A 13044-nucleotide genomic window follows, 5' to 3' on the forward strand; every position below is an offset into this window, starting at 1 on the left:
CGCTGCATCTCCTTGTACTCCTATTTACTTTCTTCATCTCTCTGACTATCTCACTTCTTCTTTGCCAACCTCTTCCTCTGTATAATTTGCTGTATTTCCTCATTCCACCACCAAGTCTCCCTGTCTTCCTTCCTCTGTCCTGATGACGCACCAAGTAGCTTCCTAGCAATCTCCCTCACTATTTCTGCAGTGCCTGCCCAGCCATATGGCAACTCTTCACTACCACCCAGCGCCCGTCTTAACTTCTCCCTGAACTCCACACAACAGTCTTCCTTCTTCAACTCCCACCAGCTGTCCCTCTAATATACTTGTTCCTAATCCTGTCCTTCTTCATCACTCCCAATGAAAATCTTAACATCGTCAACTCTGCCACCTCCAGCTCCACCTCCTGTCTTTTTGTCAGTGCCATTGTCTCCAAACCATACAACATACTGGTCTCACTACCATCTTGTAAACCTTCTCTTTCACTCTTGCTGGTACCCTTCTGTCACAAATCACTCCTGACACTCTTCTTCACCCACTCCACCCTGCCTGCACTCTCTTCTTCACCTCTCTTCCACAATCCCTCAGTTGACCACAACTATTTGAACTCATCCACCTTCATCACCTCTACTATTTGCATCCTCACCATTCCGCTGTCCTCCCTCTCGTTCACGCATATATGTATTCCGTCTTGGTCCTACTGACTTTAATTCTTCTTCTCTGGAGCGCATACCTTCACCCAGAGGCGTTTCCAAGATTTGATGACATTTGGGGCTTAGCCCGGACTTCTGTAGGGGGGTCCAGGGGGACCCTCCCTGTTAGAAGTGATAGGGATTATAGTTGCCTTTTCACTCTTCCTTTTCTTACATACTTGGACTGGTTTTCATTGAGAAATGATTGGAGGTGTGGTTAAGCAGCGTTTATATGAGGGTTTCCGTGCAACGTCATCACAGAGATGCCTAACTAGGGGGCAGAAAGCAGCTACAGTGCAAAGATTTTAACCAAGATAGAGCTCAGATACAGTGGCGATGACGCGCAGTTGTTGTGCAATAAACTGCACAAACCGCCAAAAGGATGGATGGAAAATGTTCAACATTCCAAAGGGGTCACATGCCTTTGCAAGGAATCGAAGGAAATTATGGATTCAGGCTATTAAAAGGGTGGATTGGGGTCCCGATGGTCTGAAAGGCAATGAGAGTCTGTGCAGCACCCACTTTGTTTCAGGTAAGTCCTGTCAGCTCCACCTGACACATGATGGCTGCAGCATGGCTGCAGCAAGAGGCGAGGCTGGAGTGATAGATAACTTATTATCTGCTGTGTGATACCTACCCTGCCATGCATGTGCAGTTAGCTGTTAGAATGTATTCAAGGTCCTTATGTACATAAAACCAGGCATCATAAGGTTTAGTCTTTTGGCCCTGTCTTTGGCTAGGTAGGACACCAGCCCTCAAAATGCAAAACTCCACCTCTTGCACATGACCAAAAAGTACGTAATTATATGCATCTAGGGATTCGTATGCTCGCAGATTTTCCTTGTTATAAACACTGGGCTTCTCAATGAGATAGGTGTATATATCGGGCCATACGATTGCTGGCCACTTGGACATATCTAAAACACATTTGTTGTCTGGGATAGCGTAGGGATCTGGTAATTTCTCACCATTACTGAGAACTAATTTAATTATTGTAATCGGCGTGGTCAGAGCTACTCAGGCTTCTGATGTAATCCGTGCCAGCCATTTCTTCACTGTTCCAGACCTTGCTAGCTGTCATGCATATCGTGTACAGTATTGTAACGTGCATGGATAAGTACACATGTTGGCCCTTGGCTATCGGGTCGGACTCTTCAGTCGACTGGTTAACGTTGTCGCTTGTGCGGTGAGAGATACGGGTTCGCGTCCCGGCTGTGGCGATTCTCGGACTGCCCCCCAAATTCGCTACAGTATTGTAACGTGAATCGATAAGTAGACCCGCGTGACGGGTGTAGTCGAGCGGTTAACGATGTCTCCTGCGGTGCTAGCGATACGGGTTCGCGTCTCGGCCGCAGCAGTATCTGTGGTTGCCCCCCGAATTCGCTACAGTGTGTTTATGTCACTTGGTGACGAAGTCTGCCTTTTTCTCACGTGTTTCGCAGATCGACGTTCAACCAATGATACGCCTTCTCCCCATGAACTGAGTAACGCTCTGCATGCCTTTTCCCGATTATCTTGATTGTGCCCAGGTGTAGTAATTGAGAGACTCCTTTAAATGAGGAGACCAAGCATGCTCTGAAAGAGAACGAGAGCGGCCACGGTTGGCTGTCGCAGCCGCCTACCCGGAATCTCGCATCCACCCGACGAGGGACGGCTAAACCAACCAACGAACGGGAAGGCGCTCCCTGAAGAGGAGACCATATGCCTCGGACTGACAAAATTGGGATGAGTAGCCTACATGGAATATAGGAATCCTTGCAGCATCGGATTATAGGAACCTTTTGGACTACGGCTCTAGAAACACTGTTTTGAATGTCTTGTAGCCTATAGGAAAGCCACAAAAGACACTATTTTATGGAGGTATTTCAATTCTTCTAAACGGTTTTTCTACCTTTTCCTTAAATAAATTGCTACCTCAAGAAATACCTGTTGTTGGTCGTCTGTCCTGAAATTGCACTGGGGTGCAAAAGAACTTGAGCACATCGATTGTGACATTTACAGTAGCTGTTGTGGTGACCCACATCTATATAACTAGAGACATTCACCTAAGAGGTCAGATAATGCACTTCCGCTTCCTGTACACAGTTCAGTGTCGTTGTCGAATGTATGACATGCAAAGTTGGAGCTAGTAAACTACCTCGACTACGTCTACTCTCACGTCTCCTATCTCGTTGTTTTCTAACTCCACATTGGTGACCCCGACGTGATCGAACTACTAATACGAGTATGTCTGACAACGACGACGCCGGTGCTAACAACATGGCTATTGCTAACGCTAGCATTTACACCGTTACTGTGAAGCTACCCGACTTTTGGCAGCATAATCCACGGCCGTGGTTTCAACATGTGGAAGCCCAGTTCCAGCTGAGAGGGATAACGCAGGATGCAACGCAGTACTTCCACGTAGTGGCGGCGTTAGACGCATCGACAACGGCGCGAGCAATGACACTGTTGGAAGCTCCGCCAGCTGCTGGCAAGTACGATGCTATAAAGACATTCCTCCTGAAACTATTTGAACTGTCGGAGCTGGAGAAGGCAGACCGTTTACTGTCCCTGAATGGCCTCGGCGACGGCAAACCGTCTGAGTTAATGGAAAAAATGCTGTCTGTGCTGGGATCGGCTGATCCGGCCTTTCTTTTCACACACATTTTTCTGAGGCAGCTCCCCGCACCTGTACGCACAGCACTGGCCAGTTCTCCTCTCGCCGCGTCCAAGGACTACCGTTCTCTGGCTGCTGAAGCAGACAGGGCTTTCCTGGCCAACCGGCAACAGTTTGTGCATGCCCTGCTACCCCACCAGACCGCCCCACCACCACCTGTGTACGACTATATGGACACCGCGGCTGCGGTGACAGCCCGCCGCCAACCTGACGACGGGCTCTGTTATTACCATGCCAGGTTTGGGGCAAAAGCAAAACGGTGTCGCAAACCCTGCAGTTACAGGGTTCAGGGAAACGCCAAGGCCGGCGCTCGTTAACGGCTATGGGCGCCGGCCGTGACTGCAAGCTGTTGTTCATCAGAGACTCCTTGTCGGGCCGGCGGCTGCTGGTTGAATCTGGCGCTCAACGCAGCATACTACCAGCACAAGCTGTGGACACGATGACCGACAGTCACGGCCCCCAGATGGACGCCGCCAACGGCACGTCCATTCGGACGTACGGTATCAGACATGTGGACGTGTGTTTTGGCGGCCGACGTTTCGGCTGGGACTTTGTGATGGCTGCTGTATCCACCCCGCTCCTAGGTGCGGATTTCCTCTGTGCTTTCAACCTGCTGGTGGATGTTAAAAACTGTCGCGTGATTGATGCCGTCTCTTTTGCGTCATACCCCTGCACGCTTGGGGGGGCTGGAGCGCTGTGCCTCGCTAACACACTCTCCACCGGGGATCCATACCAACGACTGCTCGCCAATTTCCCCGAGCTCACCACACCCACCTTCTCCTCGGCGGTGGCCAAGCACGGCGTGGAACATCATATCACCACAGTGGGCCCCCCAGTTTACGCCCGGGCCCGACGCCTCGACTCGGCCAAGCTCGCAATAGTCAGGGAGGAGTTTTCGACTATGGAGCGCCTCGGCATTGTCCGCCGTTCTGACAGCCCGTGGGCTTCCCCTCTTCACATGGTTACTAAGGCTAACGGGGGTTGGCGCCCGTGCGGGGACTACCGTCGCCTAAACAATGCCACGACCCCCGACCGGTACCCCATACCACACATACAAGATTTCTCTACCCACCTGGCGGGCGCTGCCATCTATTCCAAAATCGACTTAGTGCGGGGGTATCACCAAGTGCCAATCCACCCACTGGATGTCCCAAAAACGGCTGTCATCACACCCTTTGGGCTCGTTGAGTTTTTACGTATGCCTTTCGGCCTTAAAGGGGCGGCGCAGACGTTTCAGCGCCTTATGGATTCTGTGCTCCGCGACATGCCATTTTTGTTTGTGTACTTAGACGACATCCTCGTGGCCAGCGCGTCGGCGGAGGAACACATGACGCACCTCAGACAGCTGTTTGACAGGCTCAGCGAACACGGCCTCATCATCAACCCAGCTAAGTGTCAGTTCGGGGAGTCGTCCATCACCTTCCTCGGGCACCACATCACTCCACAGGGGGCCGTTCCCCTCCCTGCCAGGGTTGAGGCTGTCACCATGGTCCCCCGCCCCCGCACTGTACAGTCGCTGCAGGAATTCCTGGGCATGGTGAACTTTTATAACCGTTTCCTGTCTCGTGCCGCCCACATCATGCGTCCCCTGTATGAGGCCCTGCGGGGTAAGAAGTCTAAGGACGAGCTGGACTGGTCTTCGGGGATGGACGAGGCTTTTGTGGCCGCCAAGACCGCGCTGGCCAACGCTGCGCTGCTAGCTCACCCGTCGCCTGCCGCCCCCATAGCCCTTACAACGGATGCCTCCGACTACGCCGTGGGGGCCGTGTGTGAGCAGTGGGTGGGGGGTGGGGGGGGGGGCTGGCAGCCGTTGGCGTTCTTCAGTAAACAACTCCGTGAGAGCGAGCGCAAATACAGCACCTTTGATAGGGAACTACTGGGTCTCTTCCTCGCAACCAGACACTTTAGGTTTCTATTGGAGGGCCGACAGTTCACCGCTTTCGTGGACCACAAACCGCGGACGTTCTGTATGGCCAAAACCTCAGAACCGTGGTCTGGGCGTCAGCAGCGCCATCTCGCGGCGGTTTCCGAGTTTACCACGGACATACAACACGTGTCGGGCAAGGATAACTTCGTCGCCGACTGCCTTTCACGGGCGGTTGTTAACGCCGTTCACTTGGGACTCGACTACGCCGCTATGGCAGCGGACCAAGCCAGGGACGCGACCGTTCAAGACTACCGGTCGACCCCTACGGCGCTACGGCTGGAGGACGTGACGTTCGACGCGGCCAACACCACCCTCCTCTGTGACATCTCCACCGGTCAACCGCGCCCCCTGGTGCCTACTTCCTGGCGGCGCCGAGTTTTCGACACCGTCCACGGCCTTTCCCACCCGGGAGTGAAGGCCTCGACCAAGCTGTTGAGCGTCAAGTTTGTTTGGCCTGGGCTCCGTAAGGATGTTAGAGCCTGGGCCGGCTCGTGTGTGGCGTGCCAACGCGCCAAGGTGCACCGCCATACCAAGGCCCCTTTGGCGCCGTTTGTGGTTCCAGAGAGGGGGTTTGACCACGTCAATGTTGACCTGGTGGGTCCCCTGCCCCCCTCCCGTGGTTATACGTTCCTCCTCACTATTGTGGACAGGGCCACCAGGTGGCCAGAGGCTATTCCCTTGTCCTCCACGACGGCAGCAGAGGTAGCACGGGCGTTCATCGGCTGCTGGGTGGCCCGTTTCGGCACGCCGGGTGACATCACGAGCGACCGGGGCTCCCAGTTTACCTCGGAGCTCTGGACGGCGGTCGCTGAGCACCTGGGGATGAAGATCCACCGCACTACGGCGTACAACCCGCAGAGCAACGGACTTTGTGAGTGGTTCCATCGGGACATGAAAGCCGCTCTGCGGGCAAGCCTCACTGGCTGCGACTGGATGGACCGGCTCCCATGGGTCATGCTCGGCCTGCGTTCGGCCCCGAAGGAAGACCTCCAGACCTCCTCCGCTGAGCTGGTGTATGGCCAGCCCCTGCGAGTTCCGGGGGAGTTTCTTCCGGATGCTACGGCTCCCTGGTCGGCCGCCTCTCACCTCAGTGCGTCCCGGAGCGCTGCCGGTGCCTTCGCTCCCGTTCCGATGTCTCAACACTGCCTCCCCCGGTCCTACGTCCCCAAGGATCTGCCATCGGCGAGGTACGTCTTCATTAGGCACGACAGCCATCGGTCCCCGCTGCAGCCCCCATACGACGGGCCCTTCCGCGTCCTGGAGGCGGGGGATAAGAACTTTGTGGTGGACATGGGGGGCAGGCCGGAGCGGGTCGCTATAGACCGTCTCAAGCCCGCTCACTTGGACATTGGGGAGCCAATGCAATTGGCCCTACCCCCGCGGCGGGGACGCCCTCCTAGGTCGGCCCCGGCACCTGCCTCTGTTCCTGCTTCGGCCCCGCCTATGGCCCGGGTTTCGGCCCCATCTGTTTCCCCTCCGGTGAAGCGCAGCCGTTATGGCCGCAGGGTCCGCCCCCCGACTCGTCACTTGTTTTCCCCGTGACTTTGCACTATGTCATTGACTGTTCTGTTGTAGAGTCTATTTTTATGTTCATGACTTGCGCTTTTGCTGTTTTGCATTGTTTTGTGTAGGTGAATTCTGGGGGGGCCTGTGTGGTGACCCACATCTATATAACTAGAGACATTCACCTAAGAGGTCAGATAATGCACTTCCGCTTCCGGTACACAGTTCAGTGTCGTTGTCGAACGTATGACATGCAAAGTATGAGCTAGTAAACTACCTCGACTACGTCTACTCTCACGTCTCCTGTCTCGTTGTTTTCTAACTCCACACTGTCAAATTTTATTCAAATGTGGCAGGTCATAAAGTAGCCTGTCGTAAACATTTTTACTGTGATTTAGTTAGCTTTTTGACGTTACCACCAAGCTCCTGATATTATCAAATAGCAAGAGGTTAAACAGGCTCAATAATCTCAGGAAGTGAACAATTCGGTGTGGCCACACGAGGAGAACATGTAAACTCTACGCAGAGGACGACCTGGGACGACCCCCAAGGTTGGACTACCCCGGGGCTCGAATCCAGGATAGTTATCTACGTATAAAAGAATGTTGCTTATGTAGAGGAGCTCAAGCAGGAGTCGTGACAACTTTCTCTTTCGGCTACACAACGTGCACCATTTATTTCTTCCACCATTACAACAACAAAAAACCCGCGCAGCGGAAGTGTGTCACTGTAAACCCGAACCGAGGAAATAGCAGCTGTAAACTAACGTTCCTACTAGCTCAATAAGGGGAATTATGTAGTCCCATAACCACTACACTTAAAGTTTTATTATGCCATGTTTATTATATCATGTTGTAACTTGTGGACATGAAAAGTTCAATGTGATTACTGATTCTGGTCTGAATTTAAAGAGCTGGATAGGAATATATCTAAATTAGTTTCAACCAATTGTCAATTTTCCTGTTGCACGAAATAGTGCCTTTCTCTGCGTTATAAACATTACCAACATGTTTAGTTTGTACAAAAAAAAGTGTTAAAAAAATGTTCGGTGGCCAAGGGACGGGGCCAAGATGGCGACGTGAGCGCACGCGTGTTTGAGAGCTGATCACTAATATTTTCTAAAACAAGCGGAACACAAACTTCAAATCGACTATTGTGTTACAACGCTATAAGAGCTGTGTTGTATGATTTATGTTGATGTGCTCGTTACTCTAGTCGTTTTAAACCGTTAAACTTATTCGAGGTAAAGGCTAAGTTAGCTGAGTTTGTTAGCCGAGGGAAACGGCATGGCCGAGTCAGTGATGGAGAGTCCCCTCGCGTCTTCGGCACACGACTACTGCGTGGAAGTTCGACCTGTAACATCAGCTATCGCGGATGAAGATTTTCCTCCCTTGCCTATGACACCATCCAAACCCCCGGCTGCTAAGAAAAGCAAGACCCCGCGAGGTCCAGCTGTAGATAGCAGTACAGACATTGTGCAGAACATTTCAGTGATGTTTAACACCAGAATTGATGCTCTGGAAAAGAATGTGGAGAGATTAATCTGACAACACAAAGATCGAAGGTCTGAAAAAAACCGTTGACTTTGCCTGTGCTGAGATTCTAGACGTGAAAGGGAAAATGACAAACGTCGAGGAACGAGTCAGCGTGGCAGAGAAGAAAGCAAGCCTGATGGAACAACGTTTCGCTGATCTTGAGAGCTACTACCGACGCTGGAACCTGCGACTCTACGGTGTAGCGGAATCTAAGGACCAGAACGTCCTCAGAGAGGTGATACAGGGTCTGTCAGTCCATCCTACCTGAGCACAAGGCCAAGTTTCCTGATGTAGTTGATACAGTGCATCGACTCGGCCAACCGAGAAAAGGAGATTCCAGACCTCGAGGGATTATTATCCAGTTCACCTCACGCGTTTCCCGGGATGCAGTTTGGAAAGCGGCGAAAAAATCCACCTTCCTTCGAGAGAACAACCTGCGCTTTGCCGAGGACTTGTCCCAGTCCGTCAGAGAGAAAAGGATGCTGCTCTGGCCTTTGGTGGCTAAGGCTCGCGAACAAGGGAAGACGACATATTTCGTCCGTGGTCGCACCTTTGCTAACGGTATTGAACTGTTTCCTGCCACTTGAGTTTGAGGTTTGATAGTTATCCAAAACTATGTAGGGTCAAAACCTGATATTGTTGTTGGATATAGCCTAATAACGTTAATTCCGATTCTCTAAATGAAGGTAACTAGACCCTTTGTGATTCAGATTTAATGGGTCTTCTTGCACATTACTTTGCCACTGAATGTCTAATAACTGTTGGAGCCTACTAGTAGGCTATTTGGTTTCAACAGAAAGCATTGTTGCTTGGTAATTTTTCTACAGTGTTCCACTTTAGATACTTTTTTTAAAGACATAAGATATGAGAATGAGAACATTCACAGACAAGACTTAAGATAGTGCAGCTCTTGATAGTTGGGTTGAATTTCCTAGCTAATTATATTATATCCTTACTTCCTATTTTGATCCTTTTTGTTGTTAATATATCCTTATCTATTATTACTCTCAATGCCAGGAGGTTACGGAATATTATAAAACATAAAGCTGTTTTTTTGTTTGCTAAGCAGCACAAAACAGATTTTTGTTTCATTCAAGAGTCTCACTCGATTACCAGTGACACTAGATTTTGGAGATCTCAATGGGGCAACGATATATGGTTGGCAAGCGGTTCTGAATACTCTGCAGGGGTTGCTACTCAAACACATTCTCTGGTTCTATCCTTCTTTCTGTTTGTGTTACAGCAGGTCATTTCATATTTCAAGTTATCGACATTGACCACTTTACTTTTATAATTGTTAATATTTATGGCTACAACTCTAATGCTGAAAATGATCAGCTGCTTGATACATTGGAGAATAAGATTCAACACGTGCTTAATAACTTTCCAAATTCTAGTATAGTAATAGGTGGGGATTTCAATATGATTTTAGATCATAATTTGGATTGTTGGCCTTCTCGTTCATCTCCTTCAGTAAATGATAACTTAAGGGTATTCATGGGTTTAATTTAATTGATGTATGGCGGAATAATAATCCGAACATAAGTGCCTTTACCTGGCGTAATAGAAATGCCTCCAGACAGTCACGGCTGGACTTCTGGCTGGTTTCTAGAACCCTGAACATTGACAAGATTGGCTGGTAATGCTGAGGACATGAAGGCTGTGGCTGAAGGTTTCTTTCTTCAAGATGGAGTCTTGTTGAGGAAATTTTCACCCTCGTGATCATCCTGTGAATGAACCATGGGCCGTTATGGCTCAAATTGTGCTGCCTGAGAGTTTCAGGAAGGAAGTCCTGCGTTTAGCCCATGAAGTACGTATCCTTACCAGGTCATTTAGACATCTGTGAAACACGAGAAAATCAGTAGACATTTCTACTGGCCCAAAATGCATAAAGATGTGGTTTCGTACTGTCGTAGCTGTCATGCTTGTCAGGTTGTGGGCAAGATTGGAAAGGGGCAAGTCACATATTTGGGGCACCGGGTGAGTCAAGGTTCAGTGAGACCAAGGACTGCCAAGGTGCAAGCCATTTTAGACCTTCCTGTTCCGAAAACAAAACACCAGCTAATGTGCCTTTTGGGCATGTGTGGCTTTTATAGTAGGTGGTTTGTTCCCAACTTTGCAGCTGTGACAACACCACTCACAAACCTGTTGAAGAAGGGGGTTAAGTTTAGCTGGTCAGCGGATTTTCAGACAGCACTGCAAATGGTTAAAGCTATTCTAGCCAGTGAACCGGTGCTGGTTGCTCCCGACTTCTCTGTCCCATCCAAGCTTGCAGTGGATGCTTGTGATGTTGGAGTGGGGGCAGTGCTGCTACAGACTGATGGGTCAGGAATAGACAGCCATGTTGCATATTTCTCCAAGATACTGAATCGCCATCAGAAGTGATATTCCACCATTGAGAAGGAGGCCCTGGCTCTTGTCCTAGCAGTCCAACACTTTAAGGTGTACGTCTAGTGCCGGAGCTGATGTGGTAGTCCTCACTGATCACTGATCTGTTGTGTAATGAATGCCTGCTGAGACGGCTGTGCTGTGTTGGGCTCCCGAAGTTTTCATTAATATACAAGTAAACAAATCCTGTGTGTGTGCATGTTTCATGTAGTCAAGATACTACATATTTGGCTTATATTCCTGTCAAAGTTCAAAACATCCAGTCAGAGAGTGTTCTGTTGGAGTTTAATTTTACAACTATATAACCTGACGGTAGTACTACTGTTGGGCGAAGGAGAAGGAGAGGGGGATGGCATGTCCAGAGGCAGCGAGAGAGGAGGAAGGGTAGGAGTGTGGAGGTGAGAGTCGGAACTGTGAATGTTGGCACTATGACTGGTAAAGAGAGGGAGCTGGCTGATATGATGGAAAGAAGAAAGGTAGGTATACTGTGTGTGCAAGAGACCAAGTAGAAGGGGAGTAAGGCCAGGAGTATCGGAGGTGGGTTCAAACTCTTCTACCATGGTGCGAATGGGAGGAGAAATGGGGTAGGGGTAATTCTGAAGGAAGAGTATGTCAAGAGTATGTTGGAGGTGAGGAGAGTGTCAGACAGAGTGATGAGTATGAAGCTGGAAATCAAAGGTGTATTGCTGAATGTTATCAGTGCATATGCCCCACAAGTTAGGTGTGAGATGGAAGAGAAAGAAGAATTCTGGAGTGAGTTGGATGATGTGGTGGAGAGGGTACCCAAGGAGGAGAGAGGGGTGATTGGAGCAGACTTCAATGGACATGTTGGTGAAGGGAACAGAGGTGATGAGGAGGTGATGGGTAGGTATGGTGTCAAGGAGAGAAATGTGGAAGGACAGATAGTGGTGGATTTTGCGAAAAAGATGGAAATGGCTGTGGTGAATACATATTTCAAGAAGAGGGAGGAACACAGGGTGATGTATAAGAGTAAATCAAATCAAATCAATTCTATTTGTATAGCCCAATATCACAAATGACAAATTTGCCTCAGTGGGCTTAACAGCAACACAACTTCCTGTCCTTAGACCCTCTAATCGGATAAGGAACAACTCCCTAAAAAATCCCCTTTAGCAGGGAGAAAAAATAGTAAGAAACCTCTGGGAGAGCAACAGAGTTGGGTTGAGGGGGGTGGATCTCTCCCCCAAGACGGACAGCGTGCAATAGATGTTGTGTTTACGCAATTTACACAATACAACATTGAAAGAGGATAACAGAATTATAATGGACCTATAAAATTTATGAAGAATATGATGCGCAGGATGCCAAGCAGTGTCCAGACATCATCAGAACAGTACAGGACCCAAGCCATGCGACCAGCATCATGTAAAAAAAAACAACAAAAAACATTTATATGGATTTATAAAAATAAAATGTGATGAGGGGACTGACAGGCAGTGTCCAAGTGGTGACCACCATTACCGCGGAGACCTGGAAGGAGAACCAACTGCACGTGCACACAAGGGAGACTGACATGACACCATTCACACACACAAAAAGAGAAAGGAGAAGACATCATTCAGAGAGAGAGAAAAGACATGTGAGAGAAGAGAACAGTTTGCAATAGTCATTAGTCATAATCTATACGCTATAATCTCATCAGCAGAACAGTGGTTGGTAAATTCATTGAGACAGAAAACCAACCTGCCATGCAGTACAGGTTGTGAAGCACTCAACTTAAAGGCAACTAACTGTACGCTAAGGCAAAAAGATGAGTTTTAAGTTTGGATTTAAAGGACTCAACAGACTCTGATTGTCTGATGGCAGAAGGCAGGTTATTCCACAAGAACGGAGCCTGATAGGAAAAGGCCCTGCCACCAGCTGACTTCTTTTTAACTTTGGGTACACACAGGAGCCCTGTATTTTGAGAGTGAAGAGCTCGAGATGGAATGTACGGTTTAAGGAGCTCAGACTGGTAAGATGGAGCCAGCCCATTTAGGATTTTATAAGTCAGCAAAAGCACCTTGTATTCTGATCTAACATGGATAGGAAGCCAATGAAGGGAGGCAAGAATTGGTGTAATATGGTCAAATTTCCTAGATTTAGTTAGGATTCTAGGAGCAGCATTCTTAACCATCTGAAGACTTTTAGTACAAGAATGTGGCAGACCTGAAAACAGAACATTACAATAATCAAGTCTGGATGAAACAAATGCATGTATTAGAGTCTCTGCATCAGCCATGGAGAGAAAAGACAGAATTTTAGCTATGTTACGTAAGTGAAAAAAGGCAGTCTTGGCGATTTCTTTAATGTGCTTATCAAAGGAAAAGCTGTGATCAAACGTAACACCAAGATTTT

The sequence above is a fragment of the Lampris incognitus genome, chromosome 3 (genome assembly GCF_029633865.1).
Source record: "Lampris incognitus isolate fLamInc1 chromosome 3, fLamInc1.hap2, whole genome shotgun sequence".
Taxonomy (NCBI): Eukaryota; Metazoa; Chordata; class Actinopteri; order Lampriformes; family Lampridae; genus Lampris; species Lampris incognitus.